The sequence below is a fragment of the Silurus aristotelis genome (assembly GCF_946808225.1).
Source record: "Silurus aristotelis genome assembly, chromosome: 15".
In the NCBI taxonomy this organism is placed as follows: Eukaryota; Metazoa; Chordata; class Actinopteri; order Siluriformes; family Siluridae; genus Silurus; species Silurus aristotelis.
In genome coordinates this window covers 13,148,431-13,163,153 of record NC_139588.1, presented here as the reverse complement: position 1 = coordinate 13,163,153, position 14,723 = coordinate 13,148,431, and the positions used below count along the sequence as shown (strand labels likewise).

At 34.8% G+C, this 14,723-nt stretch overlaps 1 protein-coding gene across 6 annotated transcripts in view; it reads right to left on the bottom strand.

Annotated features, from left to right (window-relative positions):
• Positions 1–14,723, bottom strand: part of plcb4b (phospholipase C, beta 4b) — a 64,301-nt gene that overhangs the window by 43,049 nt on the left and 6,529 nt on the right. For all 6 annotated transcript variants that reach the window (XM_083562081.1, XM_083562082.1, XM_083562084.1 and 3 more), the window contains exon 3: positions 7,287–7,349. The gene's annotated coding sequence lies outside the window, so the exon portion shown is untranslated. The remainder of the gene's footprint in view (positions 1–7,286; positions 7,350–14,723) is intronic.

The following is a 14,723-nucleotide window of genomic DNA, read 5'->3' as shown; positions in this document are numbered from 1 at the left end:
TTTCCTACACTTTTATTCATTTTAGAAGGTTGAACTACCTAACTAAACAGTATCTTCAAAATCAGAGGTTATGTCAAATGAAATGCCTTTTTTAATAGCAAGCATCTGAAACAAATGAATAAATCACTGAGGGGAATATCTTGTAATAAAGCTGTATAGAACTAGCAGGTGATCGCAAAAGTAAACTATCTAGCAAACACATTGCAAGCTGTATGGATTATTCTAATTAATATTACACATTATACTGTAGCAATATATACTATAGGTTATTCGCAACCCTGCCATTTACAAGTAAAATGTTGATTAAGGCATAAAAATCTGCAATAATATTTTCATGTTTTTACCACCTGGAAAACCCCCTCCCTTCACCATCGCACATGCTCTCAATTTACCGCATACAACACTTTCTGTTAAGATAAGGCATAAGGTATAATTTATGAGTGTATGGTCACTTTGCTAACACTGGACAAGAACATAGTTAACATTAGTTGTAAGATATTTACTGAGCAGTCCAGTGAAAAAATGTAAAAAAAATAAAAATGTAAGCCAGTTTCTGACCTGAAACATTTTAACAATATACATATAAATCATACATATAAATATCATGCCCTCCCATCCTCTCTTTATCTCTGATATTGTTTGCTACGATCAATCATCAAAACAATCATTATCAGCCAAGCCTAGTTCAGATATTTGTGTGCAAACTGTGAATAAATTACCATTTAGGCTTTTAACAATGTTGCTTTCAAGTACACTCACCCATGCAATTAAGACTTTTCTATGTGGCATTTTCATGAAAGGGACAATAGAAATGCAAAGCCTTCAATCTAGAGTTTTGTGGCATTTTATAGTGCTTGTTGGAAATTATATCTATGTACAGTATACACAATAAACTTCTTCAATACATGCCTCGTGACAGCCCATCGAGTCTTAAACAGCAGCCAACAGCAAAATTGGTTTTCTATAAACTCTGTAATCTACTATATAATTATGCTGACTCACTGTAAACAGACATCAAGACCAAGTAGATGTCACTGAAATGATCTCAATCATTGCTAACCATCCTTATATGGTCTTTACATAATAAGAAATGATCAAACTAACTATGACATAGTTATGCACTTTGCACGAGTAAACAGTGCTGGTTTACCCTGCAGATCTGGATTAACACAGATGCAGTTGTGTGTGTGTGTGTGTGTGTGTGTGTGTGTGTGTGTGTGTGTGTGTGTGTGTGTGTGTGTGTGTGTGTGTGTGTATACCTTAAAACTGCAAACATGACACACCTTAAGTATCCTTGTCAATAAGATTACACATCCTTGTTTTTATTGCTGTAACCTCTTGTAAAACACACAAACACTTAAATACACACCACACACACAGAACTATGCACAGTCCAAGTAGATTTTTGTGAGAAGTAGTGCAGTGAAAGAATCACTTTTTATGTTACAAGATAATATAATTTTAATAATGACTAACACTACAGGCAAAACCTTAATAATACACTAATATTTTAACCAATACAAACCAGATGTTAGGGTTGTTAAATGTACAGTATAACGTGTTAATAATTTTTATAATGTTTGCAGTGCAATTAGCATGCATTTTGCAAATCTAACCTGCAACCCAAAAACACTACTGGTTTATTTATTAATGGCATTTATTGCATGCAATCCATGTTATAAATATTCTGGTGAAAGTAATCACAGGCCAGTCCTACAGCTCAAACGCTACATTTGTACATGTACATTTGTGTTTGGGTCAAAACTAAAAGCAATGCAATACATTTTATATTTAAACTAAACAAGAATTTATGAACCTCTATAAAATATTAACTTCAGGAAATGAATTTAGTGGCTTGAACCTCCAATATCTAATTCATCACAATGTGACAACATCAAGATCTGCAGGACCTTCAATCTAAGCTAGCTAGCTAACCTGAAAAATGTAAAAGGTAACAAACTGACAAACAAATATATAAATACAAATACATATATATACAAATACACACACACACACACACACACACACACACACACACACACACACACACACACACACACACACACACTACGCCCTACTAAAGTGCACATAGTTTTAATTTTGTTCTGTGTGACCTTGTAATGTAAATATATACATGTGCATACAAGCCCAAGCAAACACAAGTGTGTGAGTGAGATAAATAAGAGCCATGCAGCTCAATGCATAGTATAATGATGACATTCGGTGTCACGAAAACTAAATTAGATAAGAACACACACCACAAAAAAACAGCACACTTACTTCCTGACAACTATGACCAGTAGCACAGGTACATAATCTCTGTGTTCAAACTTGCTAAAATCACATTCAGGAGTCTCTAATAAATGCCCCAATTTACTAATTTCTGTTTGATCAAAGTGAGTGTCCATGGTTGAGAGAGGCCGACAAACAGACAAGCAGACAAACTGACAAGATTGAAAGGCTCCTCTCACTGTGAATGAACAAGCTCCAGAGTACATAGTTTTTTGCATGCATCGAGATGCTGTATTAGATTTAGAGCTTCCACAAAGCATGTGTGTTATAGCCATCAGCACTGGCATCGTTGCTACTCGTGAGATGAGCCAGTTTGGCATGTGAGAAAAAAACAGAAGCTGGCAAGTAAACAAAATATTTCTACTGAACGAAACTGTCCACTGTTTGACTTTGTCATATGAGGCTTCAGCTGTCGCTCAGGCAAACATACTCCCTCGATACATATGGGATGTCTTCAGACTGAGAAAACCACACACGTATTAAGATGCTGGACAAATGAAGCCCAAGGAATTATAAACTCACTAAAGTGCTATGTAAACACTGCTAATGTATACTGATAGCACAGCACTTTCAGTAAGTTTTATTATATATATATATATATATATATATATATATATATATATATATATATATATATATATATATATATATATATATATATACATACATAAGTTTCCTAAGTTTGGGATTATTTCAAACTAAAACCCAAAGAAAACACTGTACAGTGCGGTTACCGTTTTTAAAGTAATTTGAAATTGATTTTTATATTTTTATTTATATACAGTTCGGTCAAAAAGTCCCAGGGCATTAGCGGTGTAGAGCAGAGTAGCGGAGCACGTTTTTAAAACTGGCGATAAATACACGGATCAAGTTCATGAAAAATACTGCAAAATTTTGCAGATTTTCTGGAGACAAGAAAACAAAAACCACATCACGATACTGTGCGAGATTTAATAAATAAACACAAGTGAGAATAATTATTAGTTTCATTAAACGATTCTTTTTCCATAACCTACAGTACTTACGCAATCACTGCAGAGGGACTTTTGAATGCACTGTATTTGTATTTTGATGTAATATGGCAATTAAATGCATTAAATGGGTTTAGTTTTCACTGATATTCTTGTATGCAACTTCAGCAATAATAATGTATTTTTGCTCATATGTAGAAACCTGTCTTATTTTCTATCTCTTATTTTGTATTGCTCTTTGATAAAGAAAAACAGACAAAAATAATAAATATATTGATAGCAGCCCAAACATATTATTTATATATATATATATATATATATATATATATATATATATATATATATATATATATATATATATATATATATATATATACATAAAAATTTTTTTTTTTTTTTTTTTTTTTTTTGCTGTTTACTGATGTCATGTCCCTGGACTAAGTAAAACATATTGCTCATTTGCATAGTTTCAATGAGGGAAGACATTAAATTTGAATAGACCAACAGCTCCAAATTTACACGTCCACCCTTTTTGGTTTTGAATAGAAAGTAGGGGTGGGTAATACGATATCACAGATATGAACAACTGGCACAGTGAGCTAACACTGGCATAGAATTAGACTGGCATCATAGGCCAAGACTGGCATTAAATCAAATTGGCATAACAGGCTAGCACTGGCATAAAATCAAACTATTGGCATAATGGGTTAACATCTGATGAGCTACTTGTTTCTATGCAATCAGTGAGATACAAGTCATTTGCTGGCAACAGGCTTTCCTTTTTTAATTAAACATCTGATTCCTGTAATAGAAACAACACCAGTAACCAGTTCAGAACATGGTGGTACTATTTATTGTGCCATTAACAATACATTGTCATATTGTCCAACTCAAATGCATGTCTATTTATTATGAATGAAAACAGCTGTCTCTGTGAATCCACAAGTTCATTTATATTTAGGCTGGTCTAGAAAGAGGAACTACAGTATAACTGTGTAATAGCCAATGGTCTTTAGGTTTCACCTAATTCACCATGCTAAAAGAGACTATTATATTGTGGGTTGGGTGCGACTGGCCTCTTAATGGCCTTGTACTTAGTATTATAGTAAAATCAATCAAAATAAATGTAAGGTTATGGCACATGTTCAATGGTGCTTTGCTGTTCTGTAACACAAACACAGTTGTCACAGTTTGAAGGACACTGACTTTATCAGTAGTGCGTTGTTAATTCCAGAAACTTCTCGATTACTAAACAACAGAAAGTTTTATAGAATGAAGCTTAATACACTGACCTAAGGACAAACATCTTATTGACATAATGCAAGCCTTGCAGCTAGTCAGGCCAATCCCTGTTGCCTAGTCAACATGTCTACTGTATATCATCTATGCTGTGTACAGAATATAATTAAAGTTTGTGTAAGGTTTATTTGCTGAACCACTTCCCAGAATTGGTTTGTACTGTAGGTTTGCAGGACAAAAGGATAAATTTAATCTTTTTCAAATGGCCTCGAGTTCTACCAGCCCAGGTTTAACCAAACATGGTCAAAAACTCAAGAGATGGAGCAGCTGGCATGGCTCACTGTACTGCTAGCCTAAAACTATCTAGAAACAGCCCAGCAAAGTACAAATGTAATCAGGAGATCAATTATAGGAGAGACAGTGGGAGAATCGTGTGCCCTTCAGCAAAAACATTAAGGGAATATAATATTATATTATTGTGTTATAGTATTGGCAGCTAATAATAGCCTGGAATGTTTTGGCCGATTGCAGGTTCATCCGATTTTTTTTCCCTCATTTCCGAGTTGATTGTGAGCTTTTATGAAGAGGGGGGCAATAAGACAGACAGAGGCATAGCCAGACAGAAAGCAAGGCACAAGCATGACCAAAAGCAGGGAAAATTTTCACAAGTCCTGAAATAAGTACCTACCTGTATAAGGAAAGCTTCAGCAATTTATAGCTTCTGCCTCTCTAATCCTGACAGATAAGGCAGCAGGAAAATTAGTGAGCATATTTTTCAGATTCACTGAAATAGAACACTGCCTTATAGAGCGGCAGGGAAACAGAGGGCAGCAGGGGTTGCACAAATCCCCAGACTTCCCATGAAGCAAGCAATAATATGAGGCACAGTCACATATCTGGATGAAACACGATCTGAATAAAAACTACATATGCTCTTTATCAGGTAGCATGCATAGGTAGCAGATGCTGTAGACATGTCCATTATTCAGATTATATTGGTATTTATTTATTTAATCCTTCCATTTCCAAATCAGTCAGATAGTCTAAACGGTAACTTAATGTTAATGTGATTAATTTAATACCCATTCTATAAAAGCTGTTTACAGGGAAAAAAGAACAAGCTGTCATTTTCAGAAAGTACTTCTAAGAAGGCCTAATGCAAAGAAAAGGTGGATGCTGCAACAGGGGTGAGCTGTGATCTCTTTCATTTGATTGGCTTGCTCCTCCTTTCTCCCTTTTATCTTATTAGAGAGAGAAAACCTTTCTTGACAAACAAACACAACACAGATGTTGCTCGGCTCTGACATCGTCCATCTCCATGGCAACCCTATTCCAGGGGACTGCTTGGCCGTAATAGCCAGCGCTCTGTTGCATCAACGCACCGTGACTTGCTGCACTCGTCTCCTGGTAGCACTTTACTGTCCAAATGGGATCCCAGTGTGTGCCCGTGTTTAGCCACCTGAGGGTTTTACTTCCATGAAGCATAACTATAATCAAATCTCCCAATGTCTTATTGTTCTGTTTAAAATACTGTAACTTTCAAGGATGATCAGCGGCAGTAGGAAAGTGTGGAGTAGTGAGAGCAAATGCATTTACACCATGAAAATGGCGCTCAATAACATCAATATAAACCCCAGCATGTACATCCGTCAATTACATCATTAGGACAACAAATTGCGCACTAACTATGCATATCTGTGTAAACGAATGCATGACATATTGTTCATAATGTGCCTTGTGATATTAATCAACATGCTTACAGCTATAAACTGTAAAAAAATAACGCATATAAAATAATTATGCTGGATATAAATAATTACTTGTAACCTTCATAATAATAATTGTTGAATGTTCAAATCTGATTAAAAAACTGTGTTGATTTATTTTTTGTATAAGACCACTGCTGAAGATAGTATAGGCTGTAATGATACATTTTAGAAAGAATAATATATATACATTTTAGATTCATATTTAAGCCCTCCAAATATGTTGTCGATTTCATAAGAATTCAATAACATGGGTTTATTTAATTTATGTGATGATCCATATAAAATAAATCTGATAAAAAAAAGTATATTGTTAAAAGTGACAAAAAGCTAATTTGTTTTACAGACCCTCCGCAAAACACAAACTATAGAAATGGAAAAATAAACAGTTAATTTAAATGTTGTTCTTTTTGATAAATAAAATTTGTAATAATCTACTGCTTTTTTTTGGATATTTATCATGGATAGCTATGAATATTTTTTTTTTATTCACTGAACAATTTTGTCTTAGTTCTGCAAGCACAGCTTACTCTATCCCAAAATGGCAAACTGATTAGTGGCCTACAGCAGTATGTGGTGAAGATTGATGTGAATTGATGCTGGAATGGCATTACACACTGCAGTCAGCTAATTATATGTTGCTCAAGGGGAGTTTCATTAAATATGCTCGGGTATAAAATGCAGTAAAATTACAAATGAAAAACACGACTTATGTACAATAATCATTGTACTAATACAGTATTTGGTTTAATCTACTATTATTTGCTTTATTAATCTGGTATAATTACTGTACAAATGAACACATTTTGAGTATATACCCATAGAAAAAAAGTCTAGACATGAGACAAAAGGAAATGCAGGCGGCATGCATGAGCACATATTCAAGAATGTCAGACGATTAGGAATTCCACTCATGGTAAGTTTGTCCTTCCAGATTTTTAATAGATTGTGTGAGTGGTTTGGCCTCCCCAAATTAATTCTGAAAATGAATTCAAAGACATAATAATTTCAGTCTTACCAGACAGATGTTAGAGTTGTGTCAGGGACAGATAGATGACTGAGGACAACGGGTGAGGATGTTCTGTAAACAGAGACAAAAAGTTTGATCATCAATGGAATAAAAAGGAAGTAAATAAGAATATCGCATGGCCATGTTATGCATATGCTTGGATTTAAGAATATCTAATAAAAATGTCTCAAGTGTTAATTGCCATGCTAGCAAAATTTTTGGTGGATTCTAATGAGACACAGAAAGAACATTAAACTCCTTGATAATTTTATAGTCCACAGACTATCAAAGCAAGCACGGATTTAAGCAAGGATTTATAGTCTGAATGATCTGAATGAGTCTTCAGTTGTAAATGTTCTTATTTACCTGACAGCATGCAAATATCATTAATGAGTTGTGTTTATTTTTAGCCAGAAATGATTGTGTCAGGAAACACTGTATGTGGCCACAAATATTCCCCTAATTTGATTAGCTGATGCAATATACTGTAATCCTTAACCACTGGAATTGAAACTTATACATTTACAAAACACAGTCAACATGAAAAATACACCACCATCAACTTCTCAAATTGATATTAGCATCAATCGTTTAAGTCTTACCAAAGTTAAAACCATCTGCTGTTTCCAGGCATAATAAATACAAATATCAAACAGAGTTCTTAAAATAGCATGGGGGCAGAAAAGCTGCTGCACTTATAGAAGTAGTAGTGGGAGTAATTGTATAGTGAATGATGTTTCCTGAAAGATGTGTTGCCAAAGCCACCTTCATATTCATCACGCTACTGAGACCAGAAAGACGACTTAAGACGATTCCATTCGATGTTTATTAGCACTGTGCAGCTGATGGGTAGGTAAAACTTTAAAACTGTGGACGTATTCATAAAAGTAACTTGGGCTTTTTAAGATTAGATTTCAGATAAGATTAGATTCAACTTTATTGTCATTGTTGCAAGGTACATGTACAGAGCCAATGAAATGCAGTTAGCATCTAACCAGATGTGCATAAGTGGCCTATTTACAATAAAAAAATTAGCATGTGATAAATAAGAGTATGGGGTCCATATTTACAGGGGTGAGGGTGATAATGTACAGAAGGTGCAGTAGGCAATAATATATGTACTGTATATATAATAATATACCATATTCTGTGCAAAGATTGTGCATAGATGTCGGGAGATAACATGCTCAAATGACATGATATAGTTATGTACAAGTATGAATGCTGTATGATACAGTAATTAAACTCAGGACTCCAAATAATACAAATAATAATGAAACATTTAACCCAGGACTCCAAAAATGATTTGGGTCCATCCCCCACTCAGTAATCATGAGGTGAATTCTAACCTAAGTACACAGCTTGATGTTTTGAGGGAACACCAGAGCTCATGAGGAACAGGAACAACAGGATGGACTTTGGATGCAAGAGAGAATGTCTGAACACAACTGAGTGTATGAAACAGAAAGGTTCAAGCTCTCCGGGTGCTTGCGTCACTATGTACGTCCCTTGTGCAGCAGAAATGAGGTCTGTTACTCGCTGTCTAAATCTGCATTGGTGCCTTTTTCAATCTCACCACACCACACACCTCCGTTCCCCCACCGCCTAATTAGCAAATTTCATTAGACAGGTGGAAGCGTGCCGTTAAGGGCCAGCTTCAGTGGCAATTATTTCTGCTCACACACGCCAGCACACGTGACTAAGCCCAGGCATGACCACTATCAATCTGTGTGTCCTTCTGTGTTTGTTGAGGGATTCTGTGTAGACATGAATGAGGAATTAAAATGTATTAGTATCTTCCTTTTTTTTTTTTTGGTAAATCTTTTTTAAAGAGAAAGCAAAATATTCAAGCTATCCAAATGTTATTATCAATTTGATATAGTGATACAGGGCTCATTCTAAAACTACTCATGTTTGGCTAAAATAATAATCTTATCCTTTGGGGATTCATTCATGCTTTCCTATTAACTAATCAAACTAAACTAACTAAAACAATAGCAGTTAGACCATAATGCTGTAATATGTCTCTCAAATCTTTTTGGTCAATGGGTGTTCTAGCCACTTTATACACAGATATTATGGCCCAGATGAAAAATGCCTAAACAACAACAGGATTCTGAAACAATTATTTATTGTTTTACATTTAAACAAAACATTTTACATTTTAACAAAATAAAAAAAATTATAATGCTTGAATGTCAATGTGGTGTTTCAAAATGCTCTTGAACATCAGCAGTGTGCACACAACTCAACACAACTCAACTCAACACAACACAACACAACACAACACAACACAACACAACACAACACAACACAACACAACACAACACAACATCCAAACCAGCCACAAGTCTGTTAGCCTGTTGTATTCTCCTGATGCTTTTTTCTCTTAATCCTCTCTGTCCTGCCACTGTCCCTATCTGGGGCCAAATATAGCCATCTTTTACTGGTGGAATTGATTTCTTTTTCTGTGGCCGCAGATGTCAGCTGGTGACGCCTTACAGACACTGAAGCATACATGTAACATTTACTTTCCAATGTTGTTAACATATACTGTACTAACTCTATAATCCAAAAAACAAATGTCAAACTAATTAATATATATATATATATATATATATATATATATATATATATATATATATATATATATATATATATATATATATATATATATATATATATACAGTACAGACCAAAAGTTTGGACACACCTTCTCATTCAAATAGTTTTCTTTATTTTGATGACTATGAAAATTGTAGAGTCACACTGAAGGCATCAAGGGCTATTTGACCAAGAAGGAGAGTGATGGGGTGCTGCGCCAGATGACCTGGCCTCCACAGTCACCGGACCTGAACCCAATCGAGATGGTTTAGGGGTGAGCTGGACCACAGAGTGAAGGCAAAAGGGCCAACAAGTGCCAAGCATCTCTCGGGGAACTCCTTCAAGACTGTTGGAAGACCATTTCAGGTGACTACCTCTTGAAGCTCATCAAGAGAATGCCAAGAGTGTGCAAACAGTAATCAAAGCAAAAGGTGGCTACTTTGAAGAATCTACAATATGACATTTTTCAGTTGTTTCACACTTTTTTGTTATGTATATAATTCCATATATAATTCCACGTGTTAATTCATAGTTTGATTCATAGTTTCAGTGTGAATCTAGTCATGAAAATAAAGAAAACTCTTTGAATGAGAAGGTGTGTTCAAACTTTTGGTCTGTACTGTACTGTGTGTGTATATATATATATATATAAAATTTATACTGTATATATATATATATATATATATATATATATATATATATATATATATATATATATATATATATATATATATATATATATATATATAAAATTTCAATGATCATTTACCAAACTTTGCACGCTCTGCTCCAGAGTTGAGAAGGCCACAACCGTTAGTGAAGTGCAGCCTCAAGAGTGCATTAGTGTCCACCCTCTTCTTTAACAGTTCCGAAAGTAGTTTTCTCATTAGATTATTTTCTTTTTTAATCTTGGTTAAAGCGCTCTAAACCATTAACCAAACCAACCAGCTAAATCGCAAGATTACGCACTTTCAACTAAAGAAAAAAGACTTGAAAATAGAACAAAAAGACAAATTTACAAGTGTGACACTACAATCAGGTGAAAACCTGATTGCAAACCCATGAACCATTGTGCTTTTCTAGATGCGACTTAATTGTACGATTTATTTATTTATTTATTTATTTATTTTTGCCATAATAGGACATTTTAAGAGAGAAAAAATGTGTGAACATTGGCCTTGTCTTGTACATGAAAGGGTTTAGAGAAAATATTAAATATGTTTAATGTTATTATAGATTATAAAGGGTTTTTTAATTAAATTACCATACATTTTTCTATCTAATCTTACCGAAATTATTTGTTTGATGAAACCTTTTTAATAGAGAGCAATAAACCCACATTGCAAACAGGAATAGAGGAAACAGCTGTGTGTATGAAAATATTATCACCTTACTATCTGAAATATCTGAAATTACATTTTAACTATGGGCTGAGACTGGCCTCACATATGTGGCCCACAGTTCTAGATTTTACATCTCGGCCAAATAAGACACTTAACAACTGGCCCATATCTTGTTTGCCACCTTAAAAACGGTTCCACCATACCCGGGCAATGTTTGGTTCACATGCCATATGCCAGTGCCGACTGATTGCCATTTGTGCCGGCTTAATGGCATTCTCTTGATGAGCTTCAAGAGGTAGTCACCTGAAATGGTCTTCCAACAGTCTTGAAGGAGTTCCCCGAGAGATGCTTGGCACTTGTTGGCCCTTTTGCCTTCACTCTGCGGTCCAGCTCACCCCTAAACCATCTCGATTGGGTTCAGGTCCGGTGACTGTGGAGGCCAGGTCATCTGGCGCAGCACCCCATCACTCTCCTTCTTGGTCAAATAGCCCTTGATGCCTTCAGTGTGACTCTACAATTTTCATAGTCATGAAAATAAAGAAAACTCTTTGAATGAGAAAGTGTGTCCAAACTTTTGGTCTGTACTGTACATTATTTATTGGTAATAGAAAACCCATAACATCCTGCACTGTCTGGTTTAAATCTTTCTCACCTTGACTAAAACACAGAGAGAGCTAAGATAGCAGTACTTTTGTCCTCATACAGTAGTAAATCGATTTGTCATTTCTTTTTCGTGATGTTTGTGTGTGTTTGCAGTTTATACTTGGTTACTTTTTCTCCTTGGATTTGAAAATTTGTTGTATAATGTGATAAATAGGAATAGTGAGTTTAGACATGGAGGTTTTATGTGATGAAATGTGACTGCTGTTGCAGAGTGATGAGCAATCCCATGTAATGTAGTCTCCCTTTCCTCAATTCAGTTTCCTAAAATAGTTTTGCATGTAGAATGATTGAAAATGACAGAACATGTGAGAGAATGTGAAATCTGTTCCTAAGTCTTCAGTTCAGAGACGAAAAAACTACACCGACCTTTAAATAGTGTTCAAATGCACGAATCAAGATACACTTGAAAAACTCAATGCAACTGGTTCATGGCTTTAATTAACATGTAAGGACGTTGAGTGCAGTGCATGACAAGAAGCATTTGAAATAGTTTACTGTGAGCTTTAATTGAGCCCTGATAGCTAATCAGTAGTTTAATATAGGTTCAATATCAGTTTTATATATACTGTATATACGTAACTAACAGAAAAGGATGTGTTCCAAACTGCACACCATTAGCTTTAAGATTCAAAACAATACAGATAGTTTTCTAATTAATAAATAATAATAACAATTATAAAAAATTATAAAAATGTGCAGGTAATTGCAATAATCAAAATTTGCATTTTGTTTCAGACACACAAATATCACATGAAAACAATAAAGCTACATTTAATAAGACACTTTATTAAAAAGTTAAATGGTGTGTTTTTTCTTTTAATTCACTTTATCTGATGCTTTGCTGCAGTGAATACTAGATGCAGGGACAAGAAGTGGCACTTTCTTTAAATTCCACAGCATACATGTCTGCAGAACGTTCCACTCTAAATTTCCATAATGTCATTTTAAAGATAGGTTAAAACAACCCACAATATGCACAAAGCAAATGGACTTAAGAAGTCACTTTCAAGTGCAAAACAGAATAAATTGTTATGGAGAGGGAAGTACTTTTCAGTATAAATATAAACACTACCTAGCTAAATGTTAACCCAAATGATATTTATGCTGTATAACTCCATGCACACAGAGTAAATCAGTTTTTAAACAGTAGTGATGATGGAAAAAACCTCCTCTTCTGTGCTTAGACAATCATACGTTTATGAATGGTTTCACACATCACTGTGTGGCAGGTAGGTGCCTTTCACTTGATTCTGCAACACAGCCATGCATACTTTGCTCTATATTAAATGGTGTGATAGCAGACTACTGAAATAGCCCAGTCTGTGAAATGCGTCATGAAGTTTCCATCAGCACAGCAAAATTTAACAAGCAATGTGATTTGCCTACAAGTAATGTCATGTGGTCCTCATGTCATGTGGTTTTCTTATCTATGAATTTCACATTCATAGAACGCACACCCCCCTATTGACTGCAGCTTTTCTGCCACGTACAGCCAAGCCACAGTAGTGTTAATATGATGTCAGCCTAATGTCACCATTTTAAAATCCAATCGCACAATGGTACAGCACTAATGATGGCTCTATGGCTTCATATTGAATACATATATACAATTATTCTTATGATATATTTCTATGATACAACAGCATCATTATGACAGCCAATATTTATATGTAGTTCACAAAATATCTTTATACAAAGGGTCAGGTAATCCTTATTTTTATTCCTCTATACCACAACAATTTCCCAATGATCACAAGATTGGAAGAAGGAAGTCCAAATGTCTGTGTATTAGCGTGGACATGAACTCAGGAAATGAAGCAGAAATAGAGATGGTGATTTTCTTGTGGAGTTCCTGAGGTCATTGTTTTTACTCAGTTTCTTGCTATTTAATGCAGTAACCAAAATGCAGTAACCAAATGCAGATTGGGGCTGAAAAGAGTCCTCAAGTTACTCAAGTAATTCAAATACAAAAAGAAAATCATCAAGACTAATTACTTCTACTTAACTACACACAAAGCATTGTGTTTCCCCACAGACCATTTTTACTGATGCACCACCCAATAAACTCTAGAGCGCTCTGGACAGGTAACTCAGAAGACGCTGCAGAATTAAAAAAAATTGAGAAACGGAAGAAAACAGCGAGGGGCGAGGAGAGAATTCATATGGAAGCCTGTTTACGCCACAAATATTTTAGCCTAATTCCGTATTTTTTCTCGCAATTCTGACTTTATATCTCGCAATTCAAACTTTTTTTTAGCCAATCGGGCAGCATCACCCCTTTTGTACTGCCAGAAAGCTTTACACATTGAAAATTAAAAAGGCTACAATCAATAGAATCGCATGGTTTCAAGCTAAGTCTTTTCGATTGCTGTAGAGAACTCTAACAATTAGATCTGGAGGAGAAGACAGATGAAGCAGAGGAGGCCTTGTTCATACACCAACAGCTTCAAACTTCAAACAGGCCAAAAACATGGTTAACAGTGGATTCACCAGAAATGTTGGATGTTTACGAGAAATAAAGTCGCAGTTGTGAGAAAAAAAGTCAGAATTGGGCAAACTTTTTGTTTATGTGGAAACGGGCCTCCATAGATTCAGGCCAAAGAAAACGACAAAAGTTTCCAAAGTTTGGGATCATTTCAAACCAAAACATAAAGAAAACACTGTAAGTGCGATCACTTTTTTTTTTTAGAGTGTAATCTGTAATGTATTTTTATATTTTTATTTATGTTTTTTTATTTACATATTTGTATTTGCATTTTGATGTAATATGGCAATTAAATGCACTTAATTAGTTTAGTTTTCTCAGATATTCTTGTATGCAAAATCAAATGTAAAT